Source organism: Meleagris gallopavo, chromosome Z (assembly GCF_000146605.3).
Source record: "Meleagris gallopavo isolate NT-WF06-2002-E0010 breed Aviagen turkey brand Nicholas breeding stock chromosome Z, Turkey_5.1, whole genome shotgun sequence".
NCBI lineage: Eukaryota > Metazoa > Chordata > Aves > Galliformes > Phasianidae > Meleagris > Meleagris gallopavo.
The window spans coordinates 45,256,239-45,271,494 of NC_015041.2; positions in this window are offsets into that span (position 1 = coordinate 45,256,239).

A 15,256-nucleotide genomic window follows, 5' to 3' on the forward strand; every position below is an offset into this window, starting at 1 on the left:
AGGCTGCTGATGTAGCCTATCTAGAGTTCAGCAAAGCCTTTGACACGGTCTTTCACAGTATTCTTCTGGGGAACCTGGCTGCCCGTGACCTGGACAGGTATACCTTCTTTGGGTAAGGAACTGGCTAGAGGGCCGTGCCCAGCAGGTAGAGATTAATGGAGCTAAGTCCAGCTGGCAACCCATTTCAAGTGGTGTCCCCCAGGGGTCGGTACTGGGGCCCAGCTTGTTTAATATCTTTATTGATGACCTAGATGAGGGGATTGAGTGTACCCTCAGTACGTTTGCAGATGACACCAAGTTGGGAGGTAGTGTTGATCTGCCTGAGGATAGGGAGGCCTTTCAGAGGGATCTAGATAAGCTGGATCACTGGGCTGAGGTGAATGGGATGAGGTTCAACAAGGCTGACTTTGGCCACAATAATCCCATGCAGCGCTATAGGCTTGGGGCTGAGTGGCTGGATGACTGTGAAGAGGAAAGGGACCTGAGAGTGTTGGTTGATACTTGGCTGAACATGAGCTGACAGTGTGCCCAGGTGACCAAGTGGACCAATACCATCCTGGCCTGCATTAGAAATAGTGTGGCCAGCAGGAGCAGGGCCACATCCCCCTGTACTCAGCACTGGTGAGGCCCCACCTTGAGTACTGCGTTCAATTTTGGGCCTCTCACTACAAGAAAGACATTGAGGCCCTGGAACGTGTCCAGAGAAGGCATCAAAACTGTGAGGGGTCTGGAGCACAAATCCTATGAGGAGTGGCTAAGGGAGCTGGGATAGTTTAGTCTGGAGAAGAGGAGGCTCAGAGAAGACCTTTTATTGCACTCTACAACTTCCTGAAGGGAGGTGATGAGGAGGGGTTTGGCTTCTTCTCCCAGGCAACAAACAGGACCTGAGGAAATGGCCACAAGTTGTACCAGAGGAGGTTAGATATAAGGGAGAACTTTTTTTCTCAGAGAGTGGTCAGACATTGGAATGGCCTGCCCAAGGAGGCAGTGTTCAAGAGGTGTCTGGATGAGGAGCTACAAGATATGATTTAGAGGCTTATGGTAGCAATGGTAGTGTGAGGATGGTTGGACTAGATGATCTTGTATGTCCTTTCCAACATTGTGATTCGATGATTCTGTGATTAAATTAAGTATGTCTGGCCTGTGCCTGTATATGAGAGTGATCTCCCTGTCCTTATCTTAACACATGAGCATCTTTTCATCATATTTTCTCCCGGTTCTATAAGGAGGAGGGCGTGTAAACAGTGTGGAGCTTAGCTGCCCAGTGTGGAACTTCCAATGGGTTTGTCATACAGATACAACAAGATGAATGAAAATGACAAAAGTATATATATACATATATATTATATATATATTTAAAAAGTACTCCACATTAGTTTTTAAGCTTTCTTCCTGGAAATGCTGTCCCTTTGCAAAGTATCAGCAGTATTCTATCAAGAACTACTGAGAGTTTTGTTGAACATATTCAGATTGTCCAGCACAATTCTTCATATTTTCCTATGCACAAATTTCAAGATAAACGTAACTTGTGAAATTTTGACAGCTTCTCTCTATACAGAAAAGAACACTGCAAGCTTTCAACACACGTGTGGAGTATATTCACTTTACTGACCACATATAACTTAAAATTTCAATCTCCCATTTCAGAAATGATGTCTTTCATCACTTCAGCACTTACTTTTGAACAATCCTGAAAAAACAATAACGTTTTCATAGGCTGATGCCAGTTGTTCAACAACCAAGTGCCAGGTGCTGCACTTCAGTCATGTCTCCATACAATGCTAGAAACTTAGGGCAGTGTGTCTGGAAAGCTGCACAGCTGAAAATAAGCCAGCAGTGTGCCCAGGAGGCCAAAAAGGCCAGCAATATCCTGACTTATATTAGGATTGGTTTAGCCAGAACGAGCAGGTGACCATCACACTGTACTCAGCTTTAGCAATGCTACACCTTCAGATTTGTGTTCAATTTTGGGCCGCTAACTACAAAAAAGACACTGAAGTGCTGGGGTGTCCAAAGAACAAAGAAGTTAGTAAAGGGTCTGAACCTCAAGTCTTATGAGGAGTAGCTGAGGGAATTGGGATTGTTCAAACTGTAGAAGAGGAGGTTCAAGGGAGTCCTTATCATTCTCCAGAACTACCTAAAAGGGGGTTATGCAAGGTGGGATCAGTCTCCTCTCCTGGATAACAACAACAGGACGAGACGTAATGACTGAAGTTGCACCAGGGGAAGTTCAGTTTGGATATAAGGAAAAATTTTTCCTCTGAAAGAATGGTTAGGCATTGGAACAGGCTGCCCAAGCAAGTGGTGGAGTCACCACCCGTGGATGTACTGAGGGAATTTGTAGATGTGGCATAGGGCCATGCTTTGTGGGTATGGTGATGATGGGTTGATAGTTGGACTTGATGGTCTTAATGGCCTTTTCCAATCTTAATGATTCTATGATTTTCTATTAATTCACTTGTGAGAGTAGTACTTCTATTCAGTAAATTCCCTCAGGAAGTAAACAGAAACATACGCAGAAATTCAGTCAGGACACTTAGTTCGAATACAATTGTTCTTCTTGCAGTGTCACTCAGTCTTGACATCACCTCTTCTGTAAGCTAACACTATCAAATTTTAGGCCGTTTTGCAGGCCCACAGAAAAGAAATAAACATATGTTTATGCTACAAGTTACATCACTACACATTTACACAGGGCTATGGCATGTTCTAACACTACTGAAACATCCCACTTCTTTTCCCACTTTTTCTGAGTGCTTGGACTTGGGTGAAAACATTGGGTATTTTTAGTTTTCATCTGAAGCTGACACTATAAAAATAAACAGTATTTAAATAGTAGAAGTTCTCTCATCAAGAAGGTACCATAGTATGTGAGGAATTACATACGCTAATACTGACAAATACTTATCTGACAAATAGCTATGTCATCAGATAAATGAAACACTTGTAATGTATTCAAATTGTCTAGATCATATGTCATCCTAACGATTATACTAAAAATGGTCTGGAGGAGGGGATCTGGGAGATACTTTCAAATACTTCCAAATTTGTTGGTTTAGGTAAAGTACATGATAATTTGCCACAGAACTTCAATTTTAAAAGAAGCTGAGCATTTGGAAATTAGGACAGCTATTAGGACTACAATACTACATCATAACGTGATTTTTTTCCTTAGGTAACACTTAAAAGCAATTGCCAATAGAAGTCTGCTGTTTTATAGCTGTAAAATACCTTAACCTAAACGATACTTCTGTTCTTATTATTCTTGTTTTTATCTCCTTATACATTCAGTAAGTGAGAAGAGTGAAATATCCAAGAATGGAGTAATTGAAGCGTGTAAAGCTGATAAATTAGTTGTTGACTTTCTCTGGAACTCATATGTCAAACACAAAGTCAAAGACAAAGACGTTTGTGTTCTGGAGTAGATCAAGAACTTAAGTACTAACCTTATCTTCTTGTCTACTAAATTCTTGCCCATTTAAAATTCAACTTATTTTGACATTACATCTCCAACTATCCACATATTAAACAAAATACTGAGCATCCTTAGTCAAGCTTCTTATCATCTGTATACCTTCATTTCTATTTGTAGACATACATTCAGCTTCCACATACAAACCTTCGAGGATGATTGGCATCGAATAGTGTTGTATCATCATCATCATCATCTTGCTCGAGTGGTGTCAGCTCCATGTTTTCTATGTTTGTATCCAAAACTCCATATCTTCTTGTTTTCCTGTTATGTCTTCTGAGCCTGAAATGTATTTTGAGATATATAAGTCCTATTAATTTCATCCTACTTTCAATTTCAACAGTGTAAGAGAATTATCCCCATAAAACACTACTACACTGAGACAGATCATGAATTTTAAAAAGTTATTGTAATTACAGTGTATACCCTTAGCTCAGTGAAGTTCAGTTGTCAGACAGTTCCAAGCATGAAGAATTTACAGGAAATGACTGAGGCCAATAAGCATTTGTCACCTTTAGTTTTGTATAAAATTACTGAAGAGAATACAAAGAGGCACTTAATAGCTAACAAGAAAGTGAATGCAGAAAGCTATTCAGTAGCTAAATGCGAGAGACAGATAAAAATACGTGCCAATGTACAAAATACACTACTAGCAGACCCTACAGTGAGAAAAAAAAAAAATTCTCTTACTGTGTATTTGCTGCACATTTTGCAGAACAAGAGATCAGAGAGAAACAGAGGAAAACTGTAACAGACATACAGGATAATCCATATGTGCCATCATTTTTAGCTCAGCCTATGGAAGACTTCATGAATTAAAAAAAAAAAAGCTATACTGTTTAGTATTAAGTCAAATAAAGTGCAGTAAAATATGCAACACGAGGTCTGAGAAACCCAAACATCTCTAACAGAAATGAGTAATAGACATCTTAAATAAAGAGCATTGCTTTTATACAAATCAATCTGTTCTGTAGCTTCACTACGTAGGTCTGGCTCCCATGTAAGCCCTGTTTTTGCCTTTGCAGCTCTGTATGTATCTTGCACAACTCTTTGAGGTGGGGGAACTCTGATTACAAGGCTCTCAGCAAAGCAAATGTAAAGATGCCTGTTACAAAATACTTACAGAGCTGCTTTCAGTTAGTTTAGTCTCACAAAGACACGCAATGTGAAAGCTGATCGGAGAAAAAAAAAGTCTGTATTCTAGACTCTTACTACTAAATTTAGGGACACAACACTTCCTTTCAGCAACTTCAGAAGCAGAATTTACAAACCTAAGCTAGGTACCTCGGAAAGGTGTTCACAGCTTTCAGAAACTTTTACTATGTACAATTTTTATGCTAATGACCATCCCAGTGACTTATATCTCCTTTGGTACAAAAAACACTTTTCTTCAGGGTATGGCATTATAAAAAGAAAATGATAGTACAAGGACTGCTCCAAAAGAATTGCCTCATATTTTCTTATGCTGACCCACAATGTCAGGGGCAAATGTTGGTGGCATGGCAGTAGAGACCGAACCGTCCCATCAATATACCATTACATTTTGTTGCCATGTGACAGATGGCAACAGAAGGGCATTCTGAGAGAATGGAGTTTGACATAGAAATGCATATGAAGCATTGGTGTGTCACTGAATTTCTCTATGAAAAAAAAAAAAGGCACCCATTGACATTCATTAAGCTTGCTGAATGTTTCTGGAGACCAAACAGTGGATTATGCTCACTGTGAGCACAGTGAGGCAGCATATGGTGCATTTCAGCAGCAGCAACAAGGACATGAAAGACAAGCCACATTCCGGATGCCATGAAGATTTTTATGACAGCAGCATGCAGGCTTTTGTTTGTTGCTGGGGATAATGCATAGTTAATAGTGGTGGCTACATTGAAAAAGAGTGTTTTGTAACTGCGAATGTGCTCTAGCAAATAGTTTTATTGTGCTCTTTGTATCTGTTGTAATTCCATGAAAATAAATAGGAGGCATTACTTTTGGAACAATCTAGGCATAAAAAGAAAGTCAGCATTATAATTTCCTCTACCTGATTTGAAACAGCAGCAGCTGTTGTGCCATACACGTGATTTAGGGTAATTTATTGTTTAAAGGTAAGGCTAATCACAAAAACACAAAATTTTCACCTTTCAGCTCAAGACAAAAACTTTTTAATCAGTTCTCAACACAGAAAGAAGTGAAATACTTATAATGTACCAAGCTGAGGAACATTCTGAAACCTTATGATGAAGGTGAGATGAAAAATATGGTAGCTTTAATGTGTCTTTTGTTTTCACTAAAGTAAAAGGTACACAACTGATCTTGGTGTAAGCACTCTCAGACATTCTAACAGGCTAGACCATGCAAATGGTATCACAAGGCTTGCACAAATTTAAAAGGTTCACATGTATGCTACCAAGAAACAGAAAACCAAATTACTGTGATACAAAAACTTAGTTTATATACAAATTAGTTAACAAACTAACGCTACAAGGATACTGGAGATGCTTGCAGGATATACATGTACAGACACACCTGGGATGCTAGAGCACTGTCATGAGTGTTTACAAAAGTTTACTGGTTTTTCTAACCAGTAATCGAAAAAAAATCTACCACAAAATTCTGATTGCATAAAGCAAGTAGCATTCTCAATAACTTAAAAAGCATTACTTTTATCACTGTAGTTATTCCTGAGTCCTTGTGGTCTAATAAGATGAAACTATGAAAAATGCGATTAAAGTTACTCAAAAATCCATGTTTTATTTCTACATGTTCAGTCTCAGTAATTTCACAAAAACAGCTGACAACAGTGGAGGAATTTGCAATAGGATAAAAACAAATATCAATACCAGAAGTAGTATAGATGATAGACTGTAAGAGCAGAGCTAAATAAGAAATGTTGGTATTTTAAAAAAAACAACAACAAACAAACAGAAAATACATTAATAAAATGAGAGCTGAACAAAACAGGCCAAGTCTAAAGCACAAAGAAAAAAGATTAAAGAAACACAAAACTGCAAATGCTGGGAGGATGATGACTAAGAATTTGTTTTTTTCCAAGTTATCCTAATTAGCACAGGTACAAGGGAACATGCTTTCTAAAAGCCACACACACCTGAAACAAAATCAGTTCAATACAGTAGTAATTGCTAATTGATCTCTCTTTTTACGTAAAGTGCCATTCTACTAGAAACTTTTTACTGCTATTAAGCTCTACAAACGTCCCTTGTTCCCTGTTCTTCCTCTTCACAGTACTTCAGAAGATTCTGAGTAGTAGAGGACAAGGGAACTGTTGTTTTCCAATCACATCAAGCCTACAGACAAGTTCTACATATGAGCCAGCGTACATTTTATAAGTGGAAATATCTTCTCATACCATGTACTACACAATATGATGCAATCTATTCACATTCTCCATTAATGAATATTTCAAACCAAATTGATTTTTCTTGATCCATGAACTATGTCAGTTACAAAAAGCATCCTCATAAATTTATTAGTTGAAGCTAATATCTTCTGTGAAGGGCACACATGAACTACAGATTTTATATCCATAAAAGAAATTCAATAATCCTAATCCAAAAGGCTTAAAAATAACTCCGTAGAAACTTATTTAAAATTATTATCTGATACATAATTCATACTGAACTGTTTTTCAGAAGTCTGATGTAGTGTGACAAATTATGTGACATATTGTAACAGCTGTCTAAAAGAAAAAAGCCATTTCAACTCATCTGCTAGATATGTTTTCTCACCAAATCATGAAGACTGAAGAACTAAGAGCCTGCCTGCTCTTCTTCCTACATAAATATGGGGGATCACCACTGACTGCAATAGGCTTCCTGTAAATAAGCAGAACTATCCAGAAACAGGAAGGGTAGAAAAAAGAAAAAAAAAAAAAAAAGAGGATATATGAACTGTAATATTAGTGTTTCTGTGCATTGTCAGGCATTTTGTGTCAAGTATCAAATCTAAGCATGGAAGGCAAAAATAAAATTGTCAAAATGAATAAGGCATCACAATGTCTAAATTTCCTTATTTCTAGTTCTGATGGATATGTTGTACAGTCTTGTTACTACGTACATTGTTCTTTGGCAAATCTTCTGTTAAAGAAGGAGTTGGATATCAAAATGTATGAAAATGCACAAGAGACATGAAGTTTTATTGTAAAATACACAGCTAGCGATCACAGCAAATAAAGCCTGGGAAAGATCTGCTGCATTGTAACAAAAGCTTTCCTCAATAACACAATTGGAGGAAAACAACAACAACAAAACAATAACAAACAAAAAGAAAAAGAAGAGAAAAACCCACAGACTTTCTTCCTGTGAGGGTTAAGCACAGGAACATGTTGATCACAAATCTTCTTCATAGCACATACTCAAAGCAATCCATCAAGAGCTGAGCAGCCTTCTGGAGGTTGCAGGATGCCAGAACACACAATCTCCAGAGGTGCCTCAGACAGCCTGCTACTGCACACTCAGTTGTCACAACCGCTGAAAATACCTCCCAAACTCATCTTCACAGCACAAAGAGGCAACTTTTATAGAAGTGCAGTTGAAAGAAGAAGTCCCATACATATCTGATTTCATTTCTAGCTTTGTGTATTTTTTTTTTCTGACAGAGAAATTGCATCATCAGCTTTATCAGTAAGAAAGTATGAGACCTTGCTATAGTTCACATTTATTTTTTATTTTTTCTCCACATATAACTGTGTTATAGCCACAGCAGCAAAGTTGTATCAGATCGCATATGATTTTCTTCAAAATGGATTTTCAGGGTATCACCTTCAAACAAAGCAGGAGTGGATGGGCAAGGAGCTCGTGCACAAACCTCAAAGGGAAGAAGAAGGTCCATGAAACGTGAAAAAAAGGTCTGACCACTTGGGAAGAATATAGAAATGTTGTTGGAGCCTGCAGGGATGTGACGAGGAAAGCTAAAGCCCGCCTGGAATTGAATCTGGCAAAGGTGATAAAGGATAATAAAAAAGGCTTTTTTAAGTATATTAACAGTAAAAGGAAGACCAGGGAGAATGTGGCTCCCCTACTGAGTGAGGAGGGTGTCCTGGTAACGGGGGATGCTGAGAAGGTAGAGATACTGAATGCCTTCTTTGCTTCTGTCTTCAGTGAAAAAGCTCTCCCTCAGGAATCCCAGACCCTGGAGGTTAGTGTGAGGGCGTGGGGAATGCAAGACTTCCTTCTAGTCAGGGAAGAGGCTCTCTGAGAGTGCCTAGGCAACACCAATATTCATAAATCCATGGAACCCAATGGAATGCATCCATGGATGCTGAGGGAGCTGGCGGAGGTGATCGCTGAACTGCACTCTGTCATCTTTGAGAGATCTTGGAGAATGGGAGAGGTGCATGAAGACTGGAGGTTAGCAAGTGTCACTTCGGTCTTCAAAAAGGGCAAGAACAGCTTGTGCTGGATGCCATCTCCAGACAACTGGAAGGAGGTTATCTGGAGTAGTCAGCATGGGTTCAGCAGGGACAGGTCATGCTCAACCAATCTGGTAGCCTTCTGTGATGTCATCACTGGCTGGATGTAATGGATGTAGTCTACTTTGATTTCAGCAAGGCGTTTGGTACTGTCTCCCACATCATCCTTATAACAAAGCTGAGGAAGTGTTGGATAGATGAATGGACAGTGAGGTGTGTTGAGAACTGGATGACCGGCAGAGCACAGAGGGTCATCACTGGTGGTGCAGAGTCTGGCTGGAGACCTGTAACCAGCGGTGTTCCGCAGGGGTCAGTGCTGGGTCCGGTCTTTTTCAACATCTTCCGCAACGAGCTCATTCTTGATGAGGGGATAGTGGCCACTCTCAGTAAGTTTGCCGATGATATGAAGTTGGGAGGATTGACTGACACGCCTGAAGGCTGTGCTACCGTTCAGCAAGACCTGGACAGGCTGGAGAGCTGGGCAGTAAGAAACCAGATGAGGTTTAACAAAAGCAAGTGTAGGGTCTTAGACCTAGGGAGGAATAATTGCATGCACTGATACAGACTGGGGGATGACCTCCTGGAGAGGAGCCCTACAGAGAGGGACCCGGGTGTCCTGGTGGATGAAAGGTTGGCCATGAACCAGCAGTGTGCCCTTGTGGCCAAAAAGGCCAATGGCATTCTGGGGTGCATTAAGAAGAGCGTGTCCAGCAGGTCGAGGGAGGTGATCCTCCCTCTCTACTCTGCCCTGGTAAGGCCTCATCTGGAGTACTGTGTCCAGTTCTGGGCTCCCCAGTACAAAAAGACAGGGATCTCTTGGAAAGAGTCCAGCGGAGGGCCACAAAGATGGTGAAGGGCCTGGAGCATCTCCCCTATGAAGAAAGGCTAAGTGAACTGGGTCTGTTTAGCCTTGAGAAAAGACGACTGAGAGGGGACCTGATCCAGGTTTATAAATATCTGAGGTGTGGGGGGCAGAGTGGCGAGGCCAGACTCTTCAGCAGTGTGTGGAGACAGGACAAGGGGAAACAGACAGAAACTGGAGCATAGGAAGTTCTGCACAAATGTGCCCAAGAACTTCTTGACGGTGAGGGTGACGGAACACTGGAACAGGCTGCCCAGGGAGGCTGTGGAGTCTCCTTGTCTGGAGATATTCAAGACCCATCTGGATGCCTACTTGTATGACCTGGCGTAGGGAACCTGCTTTGGCAGGGGGGCTGGACTCGATGATCTCTGGAGGTCCCTTCCAACCCCTACAATTCTGTGAAAGCCAAATGGCTCTGAAAACCAAAAACTCATTTCTTTATCAGAATATACAGAATTGATAAAGAAAGAGATTGCTACATCATTTAACCAAGCAAGGCTTTGACTAACTGCATCTCAACAAACAGTATCTAGCTTTTCCAGGTTGTCTTTATCAGAGCTGGAAAAGTGCTACTTCTAATTTTTATATTATAGATTGTTTCTATGAATAAATGAAGGGTGCAAATATGCTCAAATTTTGTATAAGCTCCTGAAACCTTTATGTCTCTTAATAATATGCATGGTTTCATCCTAAGGAAAAAAAATGCTCAAAAGAAACTGGAAGGTTTGCATCTACACCTTCAGTTTCTAACGAGTACTGTCACAAATTTCAGCCACAAATCCAATCTGCAAAACACATGCTTTGTCTGTGCTGATGCACATGAACAAGGATATAATAGGACAAATACCAGGCAGTTTGCTCAAAGCACAGTGCCCATTTGCTGAGACAACATCCATACAGACAGGTTTCAAGTTTCTGATACAGTAACAAAGTATAATAACTAAAGATTTAATTATTTTGGAAAGAACTTTCATCATTATTCAGTATCTATATGCAAGTTATCTTAAACAATACTTAAATTTCTGGCAATTAATGGTTTATGAGTGTAACAAAACTACTCCAGCAGCAGAAAGATAAACAGCTATTAAAAAAAAAAAAAAATGTTGAGAGTACGAAATAACTTGTAAGCATTTTCTCTCAGACTATCATTAGCAAAGAAGCATTTCTCTCACGTGGATTTAAGGTTGCAGCTGCAAGTCACGATGTCCAAGTTAATTTGAACTTTTTTTGCTACAAGTATACACTGAATTCTTCAGACAAATGTTTTCACCAATGTACATTTCAAAAGCACAGCTCTCAAAAATGTGTAAAAAAAACCCAACAAATTTACTGGTCCTAGGTGGTAAATGTTTTTGTGCACCAATTAACTAATCACTTACACATACACTTAAACTAAACACAAGAGCATATTGAAAACACGGGCTTTTAAAGTCTAATCCTGTAAAATGTCTGGAGCTTAAGGTATTGATCTCTTCTCTCTGGCAACAGTGACAGGATCTGATGAAAAGGCATGGAGCTGCATCAGGGAAGGGTCAGGCTGGGGGTCAAGAAAAGGCTCTTCACCAAAGGGCACTCAAGCCCTGGATGCCAGGTTGACCTCAGCTAGCCTTGGGTTTCTACCATCATATTCCTGTTCCTCAGCAGTACAGGAGGAAGAAATTAGATGCAATAGTTCATAGGTTGAGATAAGAACAGAGAAGCTCATCAGCTACCATTACTAGACTCAACTTAGGGAAGACTGGTATATTACCAATCCATAACAGTACAGGGCAGTAAGAACTGCAAGTAGGAACATCTTCCTCAGCCTTCCCCTTCAATACCATGCTCAATATCACACCCACTCTTCCTTCTTCTCCCCGATCTGGAGCTTCAAAGCAGGATGGGAAACACTCACTGTGATCAGTCAGTTCATAGTGCTTTATCTGCATTGTTTCTTGTTAGAAAACCATGGGGTAGTAGCCATCACTGAAACTTGGCGGGATGATTCCCATGACTGGAGCTTGACTATCAACAACTACAAGCTGCTCAAAAGGGACAAGTGAAGAAAGTGAGGAGGAGGTGTTGCCTCCTACATCTCCTGGAAAAGTAGTACAGTGAACTACAAGTAATCCAGTAGGCTCCTGGAATGTATAGAGGATAACTTCCTGAGCCAGCTAATAGACATCACACCCAGTGTGGTGGTCAATGGCTCAATGTTTAGATGGAGATCAGTGATGAGTGGTGCTCCTCAGAGGTTGGTACTAGCAAAAATGCTCTTTAGTACCTCCTTCAGAGACATCAACAGTAGGATCAAGTGTGCCCTCAGCGTTTGTAGATAACACCAAGTGGCTGACATGTCTGAGGGACAGAATGCTACCAAGACAGATCTAGAGAGGTTGAAGCAGTTGGGTCCAGGAATACCTCATGAAGTTCAACCAATCCAAGAGCAAGGCTTAGTACGTGGGTCATGGCAACCACCACTATCAGTACAAGCTGGGAACTAAAAGAATTGAGAGCAGCCCTTCCAAAAGGACCTGGGGGTACTAATGGATGGCAAACTGGACATGAGCAAGCAATGTACCCTCACAGCCCAGAAAGCCAACCATATCCTGGGCTGCATCAAAAGAACCACAGTCAGCTGGGGGAAAAAGGTATCCTGCCCCTCTTCTCTGCTCTGCTGAGACCTCACCTGGAGCACTGTGTCCAAATGGGGGAGTCCTCGGTACAGGAGAGACATGATCTGTTAGAGCATGTCTACATTAGGGCCACAAAAATGATTGAAAGGATGGAATATTTCCTCTGTGAGGACAGGCTGAGAGGGCAGGCGCTCTTCAGCCTGGATGAGAGAAAGCTCCAGGGAGACCTGACAGCAGCCTTTCAGTACATAAAGGGGTGCTACAACAAAGAAAGGGACAGACTCTTTAGCAGGTTTATAGGACAAAGGGAGATGATTTCAAGCTAAAGCAGGGGAGATTTAGATTGGATATAAAGAAAAAGATTCTCATGATAAAGTTAGTGAAGTACTGGCACTGGTTGCCCAGAGAGGTGGTGGATTCCCTGTCCCTTGAGACATTCAGGGTCAGACTAGACAGGGCTCTGAGAAACCTGATCTAGCTGTAGATCTAGCTGTTCATTGCTGCGGAGTTGGACTAGATGGCCTGTAAAGGTCTTTCTTACTTCAAATGATGCTGTGATTCCTCCTCATACTTGTTCTAGCATGGGATCCACTTCACAGGCTGCAGCTCTCTAAGCACTGCTTGAACAGCTACATACCACAGGGCTCATCTTTCAGGAGCAGACTGCTCCAGCATGGAGTTCCACAGCAGATACCTGCCCAAGACATCCTGCCCCACCACAGGCTCCCAAGGTCTGTTCCTATACAGGCTCTCCAGGGGCTTCAGCCTCTTTCAGGTTTCATCTACCTGCTGCACCATGGCTCTTCCATAGCTGCACAGGGAGATCTGCTCCCCATGGTGCCCAGGGGCTGCAGGGGGACAACTTGTTCCACCACAAGCCTCTCCTGGGCTGCAGGGAACTTCTGCTCCACATCAGGAGCATCTCTGCCCTCCTGCACTGACCTTGATGCTTGCAGGGCTGCTTCTCTCCCATATCTCACTCCTATCTCCTACCTGCTGTTGTACAGCCAGCATCACTCTTGGCTCAGCTCTGGCCACTAGTGGGCCCCTTCTGGAGCAGCTGAAGCTGCTTTGTTCTGACATGAGGCAGTGCTGGGCTCTGCTCATAAAGGCCACTTCTATGCCCTTCCCAGATACCAAAACCTGGCTACTTACAGCCAGACATGACTGTCTCCACTTTCACTTCCACTTTTCCCATGGAAGGATATCAGAAACAGGAAAAAATAAAACCACAAGATTTTGCTGGCTGACTCAAAGCACATCTGACCTCAGAAGGTGACTGTCACCAACACAACTAAATCTGAAGTAAAAGCCGTGAATTTGTAGTACTTCCAGAGCCACATCACTCTAAATTTCAACAGAGCTGAATACTTGTATTGGACAAGGTTTGAATTTAAATCTGCTTACTTTTGTCATAAAAGCGAAATTTTTCACATACAGGGTATGTTTTGGCATGACATATTTTGTTTATTAAAAATCAGTCTGAAGTAATTATTTTTCCTTTGCTCTCAAAAAGGAAAACTTTACTCTGTACTTCACAGACCAAGAATGCTACTCTTGGTTAAGCATCAGCTTTTTGTTTGTTTTTAATTATTATTTATTATGCATATACATAACAACACATAACCTTGGATTTACATCTATTTTCCTTCTAAAGAGGAAATATTCACAAATACCCATCTGTTTTGCAGAATCAGTGAAATAACTAAGCACAGTGCCTCTTCTTCTATCTCATAAACATTTACATAACCAAGACAAAGCTGATCTTCTCTATGGAATGCCAGAGGGAATGAAAGCCTCAGCATTAATGGTTCAGGATCTTACAGAAATTGCTGCAGAATTCCAGAACAAACAACATAAGGCTTAACTTTCCTCTATATTAGCACCTAGAAGACAACACTTCAGTTTCAAACACAGAACAGTAACCTTCCTAACTGTTCTGGTTTCAGCTGGAACAGAGTTGATTTTCTTCACAATGCCTAGTGTGATGTTTTGTTTTGGCAGGAGAAAAATCAGTGTTGATAATACACCAGTATTTTCATTGCTGCAGTACTGCACAGATCCAAGGATATTTCAGGTTCCTGTGCTAACAATACTATTCCAAGCACAACTCCCAACTACACAGAAAATAATGGGAGCATACAAGATGTCCTTTCTGCAGCTCCTGTAATGACAGGCTTTTATTTATTTCATTTATTCTTTCCACAGTACTACTCAGAAATCCAGCACCAGTCTGTTTACACTTGGTTAAGAAACTATATAGTTTCATTTAGGATATGCAACTATCAAGATATGCATGATGAAGACAGTAAGTCTGATGGCTGCTGGAATGCATCCTACAGAAGCTAAGAAAAAGCAAGATGTCTTGCTCTGCTTAGATGGTGTGTTTTTGTAAGGACCCAGTACAGAACAGAGCCTTTCTACCTTTCTGGAATCAATCATAAAGGACATGTAAACTGTGCTAACTGTTCTGAGAAAAAGTTACACAAGCAGTTTCAATGAAAAACAGAGACAGTTTGGTGGCAATGAACGATTGTAAGGATCTTTCTCTTAGAAACACGTAAAAAGCGTTTACTGAAAACGAGATGCACAGAACTCAGCTGAACGGTGCCCATTCGCACACGGGACGAAGACTCCCCATGAGATCCCCACAGGACCAGCGGGTGTCGATGCCGCTGTCCCCGCCGGGATAGCACCACGAGGATCAGGCAAAAGCCACTAATTGGCACGCAGCCGTCACAGCACTGAGCCCACTCGGGTCCCGGCTGTTCCTCCCGCCCACCGCCTCCCGCCCTCCACCGCGCTCACCGCACAGTCCGGATCACGAAGTAGACGATGAGCGCGGCGCTGGCCAGCACCAGTACGGACAGGGCGCGCTGAGTCAT